The 21,399-nt window shown below is 36.1% G+C and overlaps 1 long non-coding RNA gene across 3 annotated transcripts in view; it reads left to right on the top strand.

Moving 5' to 3' along the window:
* The window catches only part of LOC149917888 (uncharacterized), a 47,509-nt gene that overhangs the window by 530 nt on the left and 25,580 nt on the right, over window positions 1-21,399 (top strand). The gene's annotated exons all lie outside the window — the stretch shown is intronic.

Below are 21,399 nucleotides of genomic sequence, written 5' to 3'. Positions count from 1 at the left end.
AAAAAATCTTAAATAATTTTTCTTAATCCTTACCTTACACTGTAGCACATTAAGAACTGTAGCACACTTGAAATCAAGCTATAACCTGAAATTTATCAGTGTTTTTAATGATAGGGATAGTAATGTAACAAAACCAGTCTAGGCAGCTCTGGAAGTGACTGTAGATGACAAAGATAATTTTCCTTTCTTTTTCTCAAATCCCACTGGGATGTATGTTGCTGTAGAGTAAAAACTCTTTCCTATGCTTTAGGTTGCATTACTATCTTAAGCATGTGTTCAAGACAAGTCAGGTGGACTTCTGGAGCAAAACAATGACTTTATTCTCAGTAATAAATCAGGGTGACCAGTTGATAATAAATTAGCAAATATATTAATGTATGTATATGTTAGTGCATATTGTAATGTGTATCGATATATACATATTAGTGTATCATATATACCTCCCCACACACATGTGTTGTATGTATGTGTCTACACGCACAGACTAATATATATCTCAAGTATTGACAACTTTTTATAGAGGCTGTAAATGGGAGAAGATCAAGTCCCTGATGTCCCTAGGCAGCTCCTACCACCTTGCAAAGACAGCACTAAAATGTTGAGAACTAAATTTCCAGACTTCAATTATTGTTCATTCTGTGCTGCAAAGTTATTTGTACATCATTTTCACATTGAAAGAAGAACAAGCTTCATAAAATGTTGAGAAATTGATGCTGACTTCCTTCTGTTAAAAGAAGATTTGGGGTTTATCAGTTCTCCAACACTTTTTTTTTAATGTCTAGTTTTTATTTTCATAGCTATATGGGATCTCCATGTTTACTGTCTGCAATTCTCAGACTCTCTAAATGAGATGAAGCATAATCATTCTGCCTTGCAACTGGCTTCTTGGTTTTGCCATGGAAACAGGTTGTAGATTATAAAATGAAGTGCTGCCTATATTGAAAAAACAGAGAAAAATAGTATCCAGATGATTAAAACCTCTGTAGTTAGCATCCTTAATATTTTTCTCATTTGGACCAAAATATATATATGTGTGTGTGTGTGTGTGTGTGTGTGTGAAATTTTAAAGAGTATCTTGATGTGTTTAGAATGAAAACTAAATTTCTTCTTTCAAACGTTATGTAGAAACTACTATGGCAAAAGTCATGGGAACTCTATGGGAAAAACCATGAAAGCTGTTAGCTCCGACCCCACAGCTGTCCAATACATCAGCCTAAAAAGCTGTTCTCTTTTGGGTGCATTGTGCAATGGAGTCAGTTTGTCTGTTTAGATTAAAGAATGTGTGTCTATGTGATATGCTGCATTCTGTGGGGATTTAACTTTTTTTTTTTTTTTTTTTTAAGTTGTTTCACCATGTTTAAGCTAGATGAAATTCCATGTTATGGGCATGTATGTAATACATATAACTATGCATGTGTATAAACATAACCAAGTACTCATCTGTTTTCTTCCTTTTGAATCTTAAGTCCTACTAGAAAACATCATTAGACCTTTTCTCAGCTGCAGTTCCATTTTCATCTCTTTCAAAATCCATAGGCTCAGAGCTGCCAATTTCTACCTTATAAAAGCTTTTCTGTCTTACCCCATATTGAGTCTGTGTTCTGTTCTTGACTTTCTTTGGGGTGGTAGTCACAGTAGTATTCCTATTCAATTTGATTTTAAATTCATAGTGCGATGTATTTTGGTAGTTGCACTGTATCTTTATTTTACTTACTTTAATAAATGTTGCATGAGGAAGTAAGCTTGGAAATACATAATTCACGTTTTATCTTTGGAAAAGTTATTTAAGACTTTACTGTCACAGTGAAAATAGTGTTTCTTTCATACATCTTAATTCTAGATATTTAGCCTAAATGTTCCTACATTACAAGCTTATACTGGAAGATCTGGGGATGTTAAATGTTTTCCTTTCAAATACAAGATTGTGGTGATTATTAATGTGTATGCCTTGTTGAGTTTTCTCAAAAGTTGTAGTGATAATGTTCTTCAAACTTTGGAAAGAGTCCAAAACATACTCCTAAGTGCAATTGGGAAGCATTTGTAGATACAAGCATTAACTTGTAGAGCATGTGGTAAAAATAGTTAGCAGATTGACACTGACTGAACTTGTTGCCCACAAGTAATAAAGCAGCCTGTCTTTGCCACTGACATCCAGGCAGGTAAAAATTATGTAGTGTGGATGTGCCAGATGAATGAATAAATAGTTGTGGACTAAGCAAGCAGGTGCTGTGATGTGTGTTGAAACTTCAATAACATTGCAGTCTGTGTGGATGAGGATGCAATTGGGTAGTCTTGCCCTTAGTCACAATCTGGCTTTTCTGACAGCACATATGCAGTGTCAGCCAGCTCTAGTTTTTCCACTAACAACTTATATTTAAAGGTTAAATTTCATAGTACCAGTTATATAAACAGAGCTCATAATTATATAATCTAACTGAATGTATGTAAGTATCTGCACTTTCTAAAATACAATTGTAGTTGTAAATAACTGTAAATCTGTCCTTTGTGTGAACTTTTTGTGAAGACAATCTCTAGTTTAGTTCCTCAAACTTCTGCATCTGCCACTGTTATGTAAGTTACAGATCCTAGCTATCTGTCAGTGTCTTTCTCTGTATGTTTTTATAAACTTTTGAGCAATAGAGGAGAAAACATGATGTCCATGCAGGAGTAGTTTGCATTTTTTTTTTTCTTCCAGAAAATCTTCTCTAAATAATGCAAATCCCAGATTACACTGGCTATAATGTATCCACCGTTTTCCTCAACAGTAAAGGTGAAGTTTCAGTTCATATTGATACTGAGGTAAACTAACTTAGGTTTAAAAGATCTAGTCCAATTGTAGAAAGAATGGTAATTCAATAAATGTTGGACTGTGATCTCCATGCTTCTGTATTCAGATTTCTTCCAGTAACTGAATTAGCTGAAAAAATTCTACAAAACATGAGACTCTATGCTATAATATATGCAATGATTACCTCAAAGAGCACAGAGCTCTGGACATTCAGTAAAGCTAGTATTTTTTTCCCTCGTACACTAAGCTGTACACATAGGTAGAAGTTCGAATCATTTCATTTTCTGCTCCTTTCATAGTTATTTTTTATGTGGATAAGTGACTTTGTGATTAAACTTTCTGTATATGTGAATATGAACAGGCAAATCAGTTTCTCTTGAGCTTCCATTTTCACATTTCTAAAAATTATAGAGCACACTGAATAATTTCTGCTTAAGTTGGCAGCAGCAAGCATCTCAAAATGTATGTATGCATACAAGGTTTGTGAAAATAGCCAGGCAGAGAAGAAAGAGCCTAAGAATGTATCAAAGGAGAAATATGTGTTATGAGATGCTGAACAGCCTGTCTTTGCAGATTCTTCGTAAGCTCTGTATTGGAACAGGTTCAGTTAGAAATTATGGTTTAATAACCACAAGATTTTAGGAAATCATACGTAATTTTGTTATAGAAAAATGTGCTTCTTTTCTAACACCTTTAAAGACTGTGGGCTCTTAGAGGTATGTCAACAAAGATGATCTATATTGTTCAGTATTTCTTAATTTAAGAACAAAAATTCACTGAACACTGAAGTTGTAGATTTCAAGTCTTAAACTTTGAGAATAATATTCAACAGTATGAGGACAGGCTGAAGGAGCTGGGCTTGTTCAGCCTGGAGAAAAGAAGGCTGCGGGGTGACCTCATTGCAGCCTTTCAGTACCTAAAGGGAGCCTACAAGCAGGAGGGGAATCAACTCTTTGAAAGGGTGAGTGACAGCAGGACAAGGGGAAACGATTTTAAGCTGAGGGAAGGGAGATTTAGGTTGGACGTCGGGGGAAGTTCTTTACAGAGAGAGTGGTGAGGTACTGGAACAGGCTGCCCAGAGAGGTTGTGGATGCCCCGTCCCTGGAGGTGTTCAACGCCAGGTTGGATGGGGCCCTGGGCAGTCTGGTCTAGCATTAGGTGGGAAGGTTGGTGGCCCTGCGTGTGGCAGGGGGGTTGGAGATTCATGATCCTTGAGGTCTCTTCCAACCCTGGCAATTCTGTGATTCTGTGAACAGCTGGATAAAGATCTGGTTAAAATGAGAAGTTGATGCAACTTTATCGTGGTGGTGATAGAAGAAGCTATGGTTCATTTCATGGTTGTATGATCAGATCTTCAGGAATACACAAAAGAATTATGGATTGAATGCTCTTTTGGGAAGACAATGTGATGTCATTATTTGTGACATTCAAATACTGGAAATGTTTGTCTTAATTTCTGAATGTATACAATTTGAGCATGTGATTTTGGTGAAAAACTACTGACAGTAACAGTTGACCCAATTATTAAGGAAATGTAAGTCTGCAAATATGAATTTGTGACTGAAATTTTATGCAGAATGATTTGGGTATTATATTATGAAGCCATGAGCTGTAACAGAGAGGGAAGATCTATCAAAGCAAGCGTGGTAAGCTCTACTACCTCATTAATTTCTATCTGTGTTGCCTGGTTAACACAATGTAGGGTAGAGACAAGAACAGTCCTGTTCCAGAAGGTTGCATAATTTCCTATTGGATTACAGAAGTCTATAACAAGATGGAACTGTCTAATTTTTTACGTATGCATGGATGTTAAGGCAACAAACCCACAAAATACTAGATGCGCTCATGGCTAAGAATTTTGAGTGATTAATCATGTTTGCTTGGGGAAAAAAAAAAAGTTTTCTAGTGTCTTTTTATTAAATGAGTTCCTCATCCCAGTAGGTTTTGTTGGTCTGACTATCTTCTCTGCCCTGTACAGTATAGGTGTATGTCCCATTGCTGCAAGACTTCGCTTGGAAATCAGTATGAAAAAAAGTGTTCTGATTTTGTACTTTCCTGGCCTCCTCAAGAAGTCTATTTTGTTTCAGTTATTACACTTTGAGTTGTTGTTTAGAGGGTTAGAATTATCCCTTCTTTTCTGAACATTACGCAAAGTAACCTATAAATAACTTCACATGCAGTTCACTTCAGAAAGTTGAGCAGAGGGCAAGAATAACTCAGTTGATCTAAGATCAGTTCTTGAGATCGTTTTTGACTACAAGGAATGCATTATTTAGTTTTATGTCTGAATTCTTTGCATAACAATGGATTTTCAACAGCTGTCCTTGGAAAATATATAGCATAGAACTGAATTGGTCTTGATGATCCCTGCTGGGTCCCTTGCATCTTAAGATACTTTATTATTTCGTGATAAATGTCCTGTGATTATGGGGAGGAGAAAGAAGCAATAATGACAGTAGTAAAAGTTGGATTTAGGGTAGCAATAGAAAAGAGCAAATTTGCTGGGGGAAGTGTTTGCAAAGAGTCTAATAACTAAAAAAGATATAGAAAGGTTATGCCTACCATGTTTATCAGAGATAGTTATGTCTCAGAACCTGATCATAACTGGGATGTCCTACAAAGCAATGTTATTTAAACACTGTCCCATAGGACATTGCAGTAATGTAGTGTTCCTTTGAAAAGTTACAGGAGGCAGCTCAGTAAAGCTACTTTCTTATGGGGTGCATGAAACTTTGGTTTCTATAGACAAACATGTCTACTTGCATTTAAAACTGAAATGCTGATGCTTTATTGGACTTGAAACTGTGTGTAGGCATAAGTAAAAACATGAATGAAAAAAGGAAAGCTTGACTGCTTGCTTACTACTTATAGTCTGCTTTTCTCTTCTGAGCATTCCAGAGAGGTAGTCTGAAAAGATTTGCCTTTATTATGGTGACTGACTTTGATATAACTTTGTGCAGTTGGACTATTCTGTCAGTTCTGAAGTCTTTACCTTGGTAATATTGTGAGTAATGTATTTTCCCAAAGCAGTGTTGCATATTGATATAACACATTAAAACTAGGTGTTTCCCAGTTTAAGGTAAAATTTGTGGCTTTCCTACTGGCTTATTGCAGAAGAACTGGTTTAAGTCTTAGAATACCTTGTCACCTCTGGTGCAAATGATCTTGATTTGATTTTAGTTACAAATGAATTCAATTCTACCTATGTGTGTTATGTTTCAAAAGAGTCAGCTGCAGCAAAACAAAAAAACATTCATGACTGAAAATGTGCTATTGGTGACTGTTTCAGTACTCTTTATTAGAGGTTCAAAAAGCCACAGCAAAGAGAATCAGTTTAACCCTGAGAGGATGCAAATGTTATGAATAATAAGTGTATATAACAAATGGATGAAAGAGGAAGCTAATAATGTAGACGAAGAACTGAAAACTTCAGAAAACCAATGAAGGAAAAACCGAGGGTGAAATATACAGTTAGCAGAATTAAGAAAAATAAGAGGATTAATATACAAAGAAAGATAAATCAATTTTATCAATGTGTTGCTGGATGGAAGTAGTAGAACTGATTGTGTGAATGTAGAAAAGGCAGACAGGTTCAATAAATATTTGTATTTGGGGTAGAGATGGGAAGGAACTAGATGATGTAATGCACTTTCCTTTCCAACAGCAATTAAGGAGATTAAGTAACAGCTACTAAACTAGGTGTTTTTAAATCAGCGAGTCCCAATAACTTCCTTATTACAACCTGTCACAAGTGCTTTCTTTGGCAGCTTGACAATTGAGCCCTTTTTTCCCCACTTTTTCATCTTTTCATGTACTGCTACAGATATTGAGCAACCATTCAGCAGTTTTCTAGAACTTATGCATAGCCTATTTAAATCTCCTGTTAGTAATACTGTACAATTCCTTTGTATGTTATTTACCATGGTTGTACTTTTTCCTTTCCCCTCATCCATCGTGGGTTTTTTGAGCTGTAAAATTGCATGATATTTGTCTTTGAGGCAGGAAAATGTGGAATTGTAATTTTTTTCTTTCACTATGTGCAATTGTACTACTGTTTTTGAGACCTTTCCTAAGAATAATGTCTGAGAATCTTAAGAAAAAAAAAAAATTCTCCTGTGGTCTGCCTGGTATTCTGATCTTATGTTTCCTGTTAATATTCATCATATCAATAGCATTATAGAAATTGTGGAAATTTTATTCTCTAGCTTGTTTTCTGCTATAAATGGCAATATTAATTAGGGAGAGAATGGAGTTTCAGGCATCATTATTTTGCTGCTGGAATTATCATTTTTCATAGTTTTCATAGTTCATGAACTTTATATGATTTTCTCTTTGACTTTGAGCTGTATGCAGCATACCATTCTTTTTCCCTAATGTGTTACTGATGGTGTGTTATGATATTAAGACAGCTTTGCAGTTTGGGTTTAGGCATGTTTCTCACAATATGCAACCTCTTTGGATCCTTTCCTGGCAAATACCAACGACTGGAAACTCCTGCTGACAGAATGAATAACATAACAAGGAGAAAATCAGTAATAAAGTACTCTTAAGTCTAACAGCATACAGTGTAAGTAACAGAACTAGTCAAATTGAGTGTGGAAAATACAAAGTGGGCGATGTAGTTATCCATCGAAAATCCTGAAAATGTGTTGAAAATTTTGTTTTCTGGAACACACAACAAAATTATGGATTTACTTTTTTTCAAGGAGTGGTTCAATTCAAAGGGGAATTAACTCTAGTCTGCGTGAGGGTAGAGGTCAAACACGTTTTGCTTGTGATCATTGATGGCTCTTGAAGATCTGTATTTACTTTACAGCATGAAAAATTCTATTTACTTGGTTATGTTCTTATGAATAGATTTATCTTGCTTTAGATAGAAGCATCTCTAATGTTTCATTCATACTTAAAATTTTAAAATAACTTTAATCTACTTCAGCTTAGTAGTATTATTTATGAAGCTTTGTCTCCAGAACCCTATGTATTTTGCTTTGTGCTGGCTAATGGTGGATGACAGGATTTCTATATGATTATATATATACTTTTTCAAAGTGGCATCTTGTCCTTTTTTTAATAAAGTATCTGTTCCTTTAATCTCTGGATTCTTTGTTTCCCTTCCCTATCCCATTTTTTTTTTCTTCCGTCAAATTGAAATGCTTTTCAAAATAGCACTTCTCTTCTTCCTGGAAAGTAGATTTGTATTCTTTGTAGGGTGCAGGTGTGCAGATTTGCAGTGATTCATTGTTAAATATCATCAACATCACACCAGAAGTTTTAGAAGTGTTAAGTGATAGAATGAAAAGTACAAGGATAAATATGTCCACTTTTATTAATGCAAATGTCTGAAATAAATCCTTCCTCCTTTGTGGGCTGAATGGAGGTCTTTTACTTTTGTTTGCACTGCAAATCTGTTGCGTAAATGAGATCTGTCATGCACTCTGTATTAGTTCTGTGTACGATATCCACTGTTGCAGAAAGCTTATTAGCAGAAGGGCAAAAGAAACACACTCAGTAGAATACCAACCACACTTTAATCCTAAGTGTGCAGTAAGGAGCCCCAGAATAGCTTTTTTTACATGCAGTAAACTTTATTTTAAATATCAAGTGGCTTCTGAGGATAATACAGAACATGCTGCTGACCTCACTTTTGAAACATTCTGGAGTTGATGTTAAAGAGTTATGGTACGTAATAGTTCACTGGGAAACACATCTTCTTGATGTATGGATTCAGTAGCACCATTTAAATTCAGAGAACTCTGTGAAAACACTTCCTGTGTTGCTGGTGTTATAAATATAATTTGCATTCTAATATCACATATTAGCTGGTTCCTTCCAAATACTTTTCAACGATATTTAAAGAAATTCAGCTTGCATCTACTGCATGCATGTTCTCCTGTTTTTGAGTGAAAGAACTGCCTAAAGCTCATAGTGCCACCAGTCATGCTAACAAGATGGTTTCAGATTCATATTTTGTTTGGGATTTCCACATTCTATTTTGTAGACATAGATATTTCAACATAGTCTATAATACATTTTAATACTACAACTAGAAAATGGTAAGGTTATTAATAACCGGCAACATGTTTTTTATACCAATACAGGCCTGAAATAGTGAGAAGTACTGGTACTAGACAGAGGAGCAGTCTTACTGTCAGCATGGGTTCAAAGTAGATATAAGGCTTTAACTAAAGGAAATGGAAACTCTGAGCTTCCAAACGTTTTGTTCTTCTCACTAAGGTTGTTTTTGACTTGCTTGGTTTCCACTATTCATTTGTTAATTCTGTTCAGGCACTGGTAGCTGTGTGAGTTGTTTAACCTTTGTTGATGAATTCACAGAGCTGTGCAGCATCACTTGTATTTGAACCTTGAATGTCTAGCAGATACACTGAGTCTAACTTAAATTGTCTAGCCAGTGTGGGATCATGGTTACTGTGCTTTCTCATTCGTCTTTTCAAGTCTCTACTGCTCTTAATTTTCTGCCTGTCATTTAGTTGCTGGCATTCACTGAACTCAGAACACCTCCACATCCTTTATGATAGATTATGTTGAGACTTGACTAGTGAAGTGCTGTCAGTAAGGGAGGATGCTAACAAAGCAGATGAACTATAAAGAAATGGCCACATGCCTGGGCGCATAGTAAGGGTTCTTCAAAAGTCATCTCAAGGTGGTGCTTGAATGCAGGAATGAAAAGGCCAAAGTCGGTATTTTCTCTTTTTGAGGCACTGCAATGGAAAAAGGTAAAGTTCATTCAAACAGCCAATAGAGTGGTGATTGAGGCACGGGGACATACTTTCAGGGAACTGACTTGAAGGATTTAGATGTGTTTTGTGGATTCTTTGACAGGCTAGTTGTTATGAGCTCCATATTTACGTGTGGGACTTCAGTGCAGTCTGGCAAATCCTCTGTGTTTTCCTCCCAACTTGAGTCTGCGTTACTGCCACTCCTGTATTGCTAGCAGTATGTCTAGCTTCTTGGCAATCAGTTTGACTAGCAATTGAATTGTTTCAGATGACTGGATGGTTACAATTTTTTTTTTTTTCAGGAGAAATGTATTGCTAGAACAGTATTTGAAAGTACTGTCTAAATGTACAGTTGCAATTTTCTATCACTTCCACAGTTTCACCCACTTATATATATTTTGATGGCAAAAAAAAGAGATGAATACTGTTGAATGAATGCAGCACTTAAGAGATTAGGAGAAGCTGTGATGAGGTGGGAGTCAGCCCCTTCTCCCATGTAACTAGTGATAAGACTAGAGGGAATGGCCTCAGGTTGTGCCAGGGGAGATTCAGTTTGAATGTAAGGAAGTAATTCTCTGACAAGGTGTTTAGGCACTGGAGCAGGCTGCCCAGGGAGATGATGGAATCACTGTCCCTGGAGGTGTTCAAGAAACTTTTAGATGTTGTACTGAAGGATATGATTTAGTGGAAATATTCATGATAAGTGAATGGTTGGACTGGATGATCTTAGAGCTCTTTTCCAACCTTAGTGATTCTATGATTCTGTCCGCATTAGAGCATTTTCATGTTTCCTTTCCCAAACATTGGAGATAGTAATATATTTCAAAAGAGGTGGTTAGGTGGAGAGGTTAGTTGCTGGCAGTACTGTCTCTATAACAACCTTCTCTAGTGGCTGGAATATGTTGGCATAATTTCTCAAATAAAAGCAAAGTAGCTAGATGTAAAGAGAGAGTATGAGTAAAATGGAGTCCAAACTATTCTGAAAGGTTAAAAATGACTGCAGAAAAGAACTAAGAATTAGATGTAGCTTATGTTTTGCTAACTGTGGAATGTATCATGATGGCAGTTCTAATATCAAAGATGTTTATTTGTCTTTGGTACAGTGACTGGGTTATTTTATTTTTGAAGCTCCTATCAACTGTGGTGAATTTTCTAAAATCACATTTTGAATCATAAAGCCTGTCATTGCTTTTTTGTTTTTGTTTTTTTTTTTTAACCCCTAATATGGTATGATATTCACTGCTAGTCAAGAGTAGAATTTATGGCAGATATTTCTTGGTGTGCCATGATTCTCAGACCCCCTGTTTGGGCAACATTCAGCTTTGTCCACAACATGGAACGTTCAAAAGGGTTAGATCTTGGCAACTACAAATTCAGTGTCTTGTCCAGAATAGCACAAGAAAACCTTAAGATAGCTAGTGTTTAGATGCCCATCTCTTCAGCTGAAGCATTGCAGTTGTTTCCTCCCATTAGTACATGCAATCTTTATACACTTATTCTTAACAAAATACTGCATTTGTATTTTACTGTTATGCTTCATATATTAGAGAAATAAAATTTGACTTGTGAGGAAAATCCATTTATGGATGCAGAGGGGAAAAAAAAATGTTTTCAATACATTTAAGCAAGTCCATATCTCAAACCTGACTTTCCCAACCTTTTCACTTAATTCACCACTTATCCTGAAACTTTCACACTGATCGAAATAGGCAGGCTCTGATTTCTTTCTGACAGGAAGCTGGCCAATTGTTAGCATCTTTATCTTGGTATGAAATAAATCTTCCTGTCTTCCTTTTTTTTTTTTTTCTTTTTAAACTACATTAAGCTACAGATTTCCTTCAGAAGTGCTAGCAGTTAGTAGTTCGAAAAAGCATAAAGCTTACTCGTGCCTTTTTCTTCAGCCTTGAAGGACTCATGCTGAACATAAGACTAGTATCACTGTATTTTATTCAGTGACAAACTTCTTTCCACTCGTATTGTACTAATACTTCTCTGTGCTCTGCCCTTCAAACTAGACTTGGTCAGTAGCACAATGAACATTACAAAGTAAGTGTCTAATTTCATTTCATAGGAAAAAGGTGTTTCTTTTTTGTTGGAGAGCTAGGCTAAGTGCAGTGTTTGAAATCTATCAAACAAGAAAATCTTCTGTAGTTGTTCTTTAAAAAGAAGTCACCTGCAGCTTGGCGTTAGTTGGTGCCCTTTAACATATCGAATCTCTGGTTATGCTTAAAGAGGAGGACAATTCTCTTTACCTAAATGCTGCAGTACTTGTGCCATGCTGGAGGTCTTAATTACTGCCTCTAACCCCTTAGATATATGCAATCTTGTTTAACTCAATTGTTTTATGTTGTAAAGTGCAATCTGATATGAAAACCCGAGACTTCTTATTTTATTTGGATGATTGTATCTCATTGACAGTTCTAATTGTGCTGATATGTCTTAAAAAGATATGTTATAATAAGAGTAGTCAAGACAGTTATCAAGAATAAGTCTGGGCAATTTCTCATTTGGGCTAAACAGAACAAGAGTTTTCAGAAGGAAAATATATCTTAGAGGCAGCATGCCTAGAGCGGATGAGAGTGTGAGCTGGATTATATTTTCTTTATTAACTTCAAAGACTGAGTTATCAGTGCTTGTTCTACTTTTTGTTTAAGATGCCTCTGTGGTGTCTTTTTTACTTCAGGACTAAGACTACAGATTTTGAATTTCTGAAGCAGTTGTCAAATAGATATGGGAAAACAGATGCATGTGATTTATTTTAAAACATAACTTGAATCTAGTCAATGATTTCTTGAAAAGATTTTTGTATCGTGCAAACAAAACATATTATAAGTACTAAAACTAGACTAAAGATTTGGCTATTTACATTAAGTCAAGTTAAAAACTGCCTTCTAGAAACTCTCACTCATTTGGTACTGGGGTGCAGCTAAACTTCTCCCTCTTATATGTAAAGTTTTCCTAGGCCTCTGAAGCTGTGCTATTGGGCATGCTCAGAATTGTCACCTCATGGATCATACCTAAGTTCAACTGGGGTTTGCAAAGAAGGTATTTTGCCTGCATCTTCTGCAATGCTTGATGTGATAGTTTTTTTATGTACTTTGTGACCCATTTTAGGTCTAGAAAAATATCTGCTGCAATTACTGGGAGGGGAGATTAAAGGATAGAGGTCAAATCAGATGTAGATGTGAGTCAGAGCTGCTGCAAGTTGTTTCTTTCTACAAGCATTATTTTAAGGCATAGAAACATGTCAAATCTAGCTTATGAATTCATCACATTTTTCATTTAACCTGTTACAGGGATAAGATGTTTAATGTTAGTCAGCCCCAAATTTCCATGTTGAATTAACTGTTAACTCTGTCATGTGCTACTGCCTCTCATGATTCGTGAGAATGTGGTTCCCATTTCTGCCTGTCTCATGTGACAGTCACAACACAACAAGCCAATTGGCTGATGTCTCTTCTTCCCAATAGGAATCAATTCATATCCTGTAGCTGCATTTTTGTTTGTTGTCATCTTAGTGTCTGTAACTATGAATATTTTTACTGATCATAAGATTCTCACTTCTCCAAATCCATCAATATTTACTTTATTTGCTTGTTTATTATGCAGTGATGGAATGTTAAAAATTCCCATTTGAAAAAATAAAGAATATTAGTCCGCCCTTTCAAGGAAAACAAAATCAAAGAAAGATTATTAGTTAATAAGAAAGATATTAAGAAAACAACTAATTACACTGTCTGTTGGAATTCTCTTCTATGTGCTGTCTGGCATGTTTCAGCAGATTTTTCACAAGCTGGAACAGATTCTCTGCTTACAAGTACTAAAGAAGTTTTAATGGTCTGGATAGTATTCAAAAGAAAATTAATTAAAGAAACTATTTTCCTGGTGGCTATCAATCTCATGGTTCTCCAATACCAAGCTATGCTTTTCTTCCCCTTTCCAGCATACTAATATGCTACCAGTTTACAGGAGAGTAATTGCATTTTCATGCCCGTGGCTTTTCATGCATTCCATTTTAGAAAGCTGAATGGTTATTTTTATTGATAAAGCAAGAAGTAAGTAGCATCTCCTAAAATCCTCCTGTTGACCTTTTCCTTTCTTCCTTTTCCGAAGCTGTCTAACTAAAGAGATGCTAGAACTAAATTTTCTAACAAATTAAGTGCAGTGACATCATTAGGCCTTTAAGTGTAGTGGGCCTGAGATTTAATTAAATGTCAAACAAATATCATACAATTCTGCCAACAAAAACAATGTTATTTGCAGAAAACTGTGGTGTGTCACTGCTTTACCTTGTTTTTTCTTTGCCTAGTGATACACTGGCATTTCAGAGAACACTTTCATAGAATATCCTGGGTTGAAAAGAGCCACAAAGATCATCTGGTTTCAACCATCCTGCTATGTGCAGGGTTGCCAACCACTAGATCAGGCTGTCCAGAGCCACATCCAGCCTGGCCTTGAATGCCTCCAGGGATCCACAGCAACTTGTTCTAGTGTGTCACCACCATCTGTGTGAAAAACTTCCTCCTAGTATCTAACCTTAAGCTTCCCTGTATCAGTTCCCCAGTTTATTAGATAGCTGTTCTAGCAAGCTTTCTAGTCTTTGATGTAACTGGTGTTGCCCATTGCTAGAGATAACTCCTTGAACTGGAAGAACTTCAGATGGAAGAGGCTGTGTTCGCTATTTAATCTTGTTGTAGAGGTGAGTGCAGCCACTCTTCAGGAGGAGACCTGAAACTGGTTTGCCATGAAATCTTGAAGAGGAAATTGTGATCAGGAGCACTTTACTTCCTGTCAAGTTACAATCAACTTTTGTGAAATCTATGCTGTTCATCAATATGTAGTACATCCAGAATGAGGCACTGATACAACCAGATTATATGCATCTCAGTTTATCTTTATTTTTTTTTTTAATTAATTTTTATTACTATTATTAGTCCTTATACAGAATGCTGTGATGATTTTTGGCATTGTAGAATCCTTAGAGTTGAAACAGACCTTGAAAAATCATCGAGCCCAACTTTCCTGCAGTCAAACCAGGTTGCCCAGAGCCTGATTCAGCCTTGCCTTGAAAGTCTCCAAGGTTGGGACATCAATCACATCTCTGGGCAACCTGTTCCAGTGCCTCATCTCTGTCACTGAAAAAAGACTTTTACCTTATAGCTAACCTAAATCTATGCTCTTTGAGCTTGAAACCATTTCCTCTTGTTCTATCACCAGACCCTGAGGACACTGCATTTTAGATACCTGGCTCAACAATATTGCATTAGATTTGACTTAATGGAAGTTATATAAGTTTAGCAGAGCTTAACAGTTGCTGAAGGCTGGTTATGTCTCAACTGATAAATTGTGCTGATTTTTTTGAAGGCCAGTCAATAGATACATTTGATCCTGTATTTCGTTGCTTGACTGATTTGTATAAAATGAGTATAAAAAGAGAAAGCAATACTTTTCCTATAGTAATTGAAAATGTGCCTCAGATTTCAGTTGTTCTGGTACATTGACGTTAATTTTATTGCATTTACACCTGAAGCATGGCAGCACAGTATTCTATAAGAGCTGGGTTTTTGGCATCCCTTAACAATCTGTGTTTTTTTGAGTGTATTATAACAAATGAGCTGCTTTATTTGATAAATTTTAGTTTAAAATTTCCTGATTTTTCTTTTTTCTATGGTAGAATTTCTGCTATCAAAAAGTTATTTGGGATCCTCCTGGAGTCTAATGGATGTGCAATACTGTACATAGCCTTGTACCTCAACTCTGGGAGTCTTGCCTGTATGTAAATCCTCAGTATATATAATAAGACAGTGACAGTGTTGGAAGTCTGTAAGAATGGATGTAGCATGGTGCAGTGGAAACAGGGAAATAAACTGTAAGAAGGATCTCTTCTTTAGTTCTATTTACTTTAACTGCATTTCTCATGGTGGTGATGGTTTTACCCGCTCAAATTTCCAAGACTTTCTATAGCAGTAGATTACGAGGCAGAGGAGAAAAAAAACATACTTGTATATTCATATCACAGGTTCTACTATTTTACCAGATCATCTTTGTGATGATATTTAAGTTGGAGCTGCTTGCTCCATATATCTTGTCATCTGGAGCGACTGCTTTATCAGGACACTCAGTATTTTTCTTTTCTTGATTGCGAAAGGTGGGAAGGGCCCCATAAGTGAAAGTAAAAAGGCAAGAAGGCTTCACAGTGACTGAGAATAAGGGGAGTGAAGGGGGATAGTTAGAGATAGTTTATAGAAGCAAGAATGTAGAGCTTGTTAGAAAATAAGGGGTCGCAGACACTGGGTCGGAAAATTGAGGGGCATGAAGGTCATACCGTAAGGTTTGAGAACAGCCCAAGGACATTTGGCAGGGAGGTTATTAGATGCCCACAGGGCAAGAAGAAACAGGTTTGGGGAGATGCCCCCTTGAAAGGTCAGAAGCCTTCGTGAGGAAGACTACAAATCTTCATCCCACGACCCACTACACATGCTCAAGAGTGGAGGGGTCTGCATGCTAGTGAACTCTCAGGGGTGTAATGAATATGTATCCAAATTCTGGGAAGACTATTGATTATGTATTAGTTCAGCCTATATCTGTAGCACAATTTTTCCAGGCGATGTGCAAGTTAAGTGGATCTACCCCCTTGCATCCGGCGTCTGTGCATGGGGAAAGTGATACTCAGTAACAGTTGAGAATACAGAGGTGCACAATATGTTATTCCCTAGGCTGTTTATGGTAATAGAAATTCTCCTGAAGGAGTATCATACAAGCAAAGAAGGTTTGAGTCCCAGTCTTCATCTTTTGAACAGGCTGTGCAACTGCCTGGCCCCGCAGTGCAAGAACATGTGTTGCAGGGTAGAATGGAAAGTACCGTCTTTACTTAATTTCTGAAAGCATGGTGGGTCTAATATGTATCTAAGCTAGCTTTAGTACCACCTTATTAACTCTTCAAAGAAGGGCTAATAAGCTGAATAAATGTGTACGTTGGGTCACAAACCAAGCACCCTTGATATAAAAATATTATTTAAAAAAAAAAAAGTTTGTGTGTGTGGGGGGGAAACACTGTTTCTTTTCCCATTACCCTGTCAGCTTCTGAAGTAGTGCTTCATTATTTTGGGCACTTGGAAATTGAAAATGACAAAAAAGTGATTGTCTCAAAGGCCCGGAGGAGAATTGGAGTTAATGTTGTGCAGAATTGATGTAATTGCTCTACTTCAGAGAACATGAGTCCTGGGGAGCTGGACGTGTGCCAGTTCACACCGCTTGGCTTCCATTCAGCATTCTCATTTTGCTGTGATTTGGGTAGTGTGAACAGATATAGATTGCCTCTCCTCTGTATGGATTAATCCCAAAGGGATACAGAGCCCTGATTAGTTACAAATTTACCAACTTTGTTTTAGAAAGCGTTGACTACCATATTTACAAATGTGTATGTATGTAGGCATATAAGGGATTTGGAGAAATGGCTATGTGACTGTACAGTAATAGTACTCCTTCCCCAGAGGCTACTCCTACATATAGCAGCTGGGACAGCCTCAAAAGTTAAATCACATTTTCAACAAGTTTCTCAAAGATTTGGCATAGTCTTGATTCTCATTATAATTCTGTTACCACAGAAGGGATGGATTGAAAAACTCATAACAAAACAGATTGACATTTCAAGCCCTTTTCACCCATTATTTACAGTTTGTTGCCTTGCTGAGTTTTACTGAAAGTCTTATTTTGCTTTTTTGTTGATCATCTGAAAACCACTGGGCTGAATTTATGCTATCTCTTCTCTGTGTAATTAGTTCTTAAATGTTTCTAATTCACAATGTAGTATTTTTACATATGGAAAATAAGTGTATTAAGAATTTATTGAAGTTTTGTAAGTACTTTCCCCTTAGTAAAATTGGGAAGAAAATTATAGTGTGAAGGCTTTGAAATATAATTTTCCCTTCAAAAACTAAGCTTAAACCTTACTTAATAAATAACTTCAGCCTGTTGATTGGACACATTTTTTGTAATGGCTAATAGAATTACTAGTCACTGATAGTAGATAATAATTTAACAGAGGGATGAAAAAAGTAGTTCATTTGGTGGACTGGAAATGCACTTTTTTTTTTTTCAATGTGCTCCACTTGAACACAATCAGAATACTGAATATTGCTCCTGTTTTAGGGACTGGGTTATGAGCTAGTCTCTGCTGTCTCTCTAACAGAGTTTTATTCATTTACAGAATGACTACTGCATTTTGCACTATTTTTAACAATGTTGGCAGAGAAGCAGAAGGAAAATAAAACCTGCAAATAGTTTAAGTATTTTTTTTTGTAGTTTTAATTCCTGACACTGAATTTCAAAATGATTTGTGTTGGTTCTATCACTATGAAATGAGGGATGAAAACTTTTCTCTCAGAAGCCTACCTTTATTTAACTTAAAGCAATATAAATATGGTAGTAACACTTGTGACTAAGTAGAAAGACAGAGAATTTGATGTGGTGGTTCTGAAATTAACTGAAATCAAAGTCAAAATATCCTCTGGCTTTAAAAAATAAACAATTATAAAATTTGTGTCCTATAACGAATAACATTCATATAGATTATTTGGTAGATGGGGGAGTATTCTGGTTAAACAAGATGTGCTGCTCCAGCTGGATGCATGTAAGTTTATGGGATCCCGATAGGTTTAATCCCAGGGCATTCAAAGAGCTGGCCAATGTCACTGCAAAACATCTTTCAAAGAATTTTTTCGATGGCTTTGGGAATCTGATGAGTTCTCATCAACTAGAATGTGGCAAATATTGTCCTAATTTTCAAGAAGGATAAGAAAGAAGAAATCTCAATTATACACTTGTCAGTCTCATTCAGTGTCTTGCCAACTTATGGTGGGAATTATTCCAAGAGTTAGCAGAAAAACACCTGAGGGAAAAAATAATGCAGTCATTGGTCACAGGCAACATGGATCCATGAATGAGGGAAAATTTCTTTTCAAACATCTTAATCTTCTTTTATGATTAAGCTATCTACAAAGCTGACTGAGGGAAGCCAGTTTGTGTAATTTTTTTGGTTTTCAGCAAAGCTTTCAATACTGATACACTATCTTGTTAGGCAAGATAAGATGTCCAACGTACAACTATACAAAACCATAATGTGATGGGTCAGTAATTGGCTGATGGATCGAGATCAAAGAGTTATAATAAATGGGGTTACATCAGGCTCGTGGATAGTTACAGTTGAGATTCCACAGGGCTCTATCTTGGGGATAGTTCTGTTTAATGTTTTCATAGAATATCAAGAATCAGTGGCCCTGTCATTGTGTTCAATTTATACTGGAATATACAAATGTCATCTTCATTTTCTGCAACTCCATGCATGTGGTCACTGCATTTAAAGCTGACACAGTCACCAGCAAAACTTGGTGCTGTTGACTTCTGATGCTTTTTATTCTTTCACAGTGAAAGGAAAATGTTTCTGTTCTGTATTTGCAGGCTACATCTTTTTACCAATATGTAGTTCATTGATCACTAAGGGTGTTTTGCTATGTATTTTAGCCATTAGTGCTTTTGTGCAAGGATTTCTTTGTTGTCCATTACTGATGCAGAGAATCTGAATGCAGTTGTCTTCTGCTGCAAGTTTTAGTGGTAGTAAGGTAATATTCATATACAGCTGTATTGTAATACTTTAAATGCAGTTGTGCAAGTGAATTGTAGCTGGATGCTGATATTCTGGCAATCTTTTTTGCCTTTATGCTGGGGATAGGGATGTCTGGATGATGATTAACTATCTGAAATCCGGTTGTACTGTGTCCACCTGTTCACTAGTCTGCAAAGCACAGATTTCACTTCTGCTTTTACCTAGAAAGCTGAAAAGTAGGAAGCAACTAAAAAAAACCCTTTGCCTCCCAGTGAGGTATATCTGAGCCAAATAGTTTCTGCTAACATTGGCTGCTTTTGTAGGCTGTGGTGATTGTTTAAGGTATTTCCCTTCATTCTATGACTCTTCTCTCTGCAAAACGAGGAGCAAACTTTTCCTTTCTTGTACTGCTATGTGTTACTGTTAAGGTCTGAGTGGATGCTGCTGTGCACCTGAGGGGGTGGACGTGTGGTGCACAGGGACAAATTCCTCTATAATTTTGGGCCATCAAAATGTTTTTGGAGGAATAATTTTTACTCTCTCACTGGAATCATCAGGCCTAAGTGAGACCAAGTCTTTCTCCATTTTACAGCCTGGTCTAGTCAGAAATATTTACATTGACATTTGAGGAAATGGTTGCATTTTTCTCTCATAGCATTCACTGAAGTGTTCCTCTAATTTATACTAGTGCTACTCATGAGTAACCAAGCACAACAGAATCATTCATGTTTACTAGAAAAGGATAAAATTAACAGTATGTGTACTCAAATGTGCCAAAGGATTTTTGTATTTGCATTTCTACGTGCAGTCCTTCTGTTTAATCTTACCAGCTTTCCTTCAATCCATGATGAATCTTCAGTAAAAGAAATGTGGAAGAAATAATCTCAACAATAATGCATATGAAAAAATACTTGGAATTATATGCTAGTGAAAAGAGAAATTCTGCTTTAATTGATCATGGTATAACATACCCTTTGCATTTGTTCAGTATGAATGGTATGTCATTAATACTCAGGTTCTGCTAGAAGTGATAGCAAATATCTTAGATGCTCTGGAGAACATCCAAATCCAGTGAGGTAAACAGAATAACTTCTATGTCAACTTCTACTTCCTCTATCTTTATACACGCTGACAACTGAGAATGAGATACCATTTCATTTCTTTACATTGGAGCTGAAAGAAGAAAAATCACTTCAGTCTAAAAATGTTAGATAAAATGTTAGGATTTCAGGGAAAGGAATATTATCTGCATTTCTCCTGTTTTCATAAATATTTATAGTATTCATTTCTCTATTGAAGAAAAAAGAGAAAGTTATGGAGAAGGGAATCAAGAATTATTAAAGATGCTAAATGATTTCTCTTTGAAGATTAATTAAATAAACTAGTGTGTGTCAGACTCAGGAAGAAATGATTGAGGGGTTATGATGAAGCCTTGTAAAATAGGGTATAATGGGAGACAATCACTCTCTCTTCCAATATAGGAATGTAATATTATCAGTTGAAATTAGCAGATAATAGAGTTAAAAAAAAAAAATAATTGAGTAAGTTAATATGCAGTTTCTTTGACATGGAGAGTTTAATTATTTGTCAGTAGGCATTGTATGGTAAAATCTGATATATACTTAAAAGTGTCTGGGCATGTTTGTGGAAGAAAAATTAAGTTCTATTTGTGACAACATACCTGCTTTTTCTTGAGAAATCCTTGTGTTAGAAATCTGTGAGACTGTGAAGTGTTCTGGGGAAGAATCGCATGATGCCTGGTGTGTTGCCTGTGCATCCATTATTGGTGCATTTGTGTATGTAGAAGAAAAATAATTCTGATACTTTTTTTTTCTAAACTTTATTTCTTTATTTCATTACTGGCAAAATGAGTTCATATTTACTATAACCTCAAGTGATCAGAAGTATCTGTTTTATCATTTTCTATGAGAGATCAGAATGCTTTGTACATAAACACTGAGCTTAGCTGTCTTTGCATTCATCTTTATTTCACAGCAGGTGAAATAGTACTGTTGTTCCATATAAGTACATACAGGGTGTATCCTGATATTCAAAAAGTATACTGCCTCCTTAGACTGGAGATTTGCTTTATGGTACATCAAAGTTAGAAGGATATTCTGCTCAGCATCAGCCAGTCACTGTCAAAATACTAAATATTAGTGTGGTAATACAGTAGTTGTTCAAAAGGAGGAATTGTGTATCTTTCCATATCAGAACATAGACATATAGGAGATCACTAATCTACTTATCAGCTTGTATTTAAGTATGTT

The sequence above is a fragment of the Phasianus colchicus genome, chromosome 5 (genome assembly GCF_987193195.1).
Source record: "Phasianus colchicus chromosome 5, bPhaCol1.hap1.1, whole genome shotgun sequence".
NCBI lineage: Eukaryota > Metazoa > Chordata > Aves > Galliformes > Phasianidae > Phasianus > Phasianus colchicus.
This window is presented reverse-complemented; position numbering and strand designations above follow the sequence as displayed.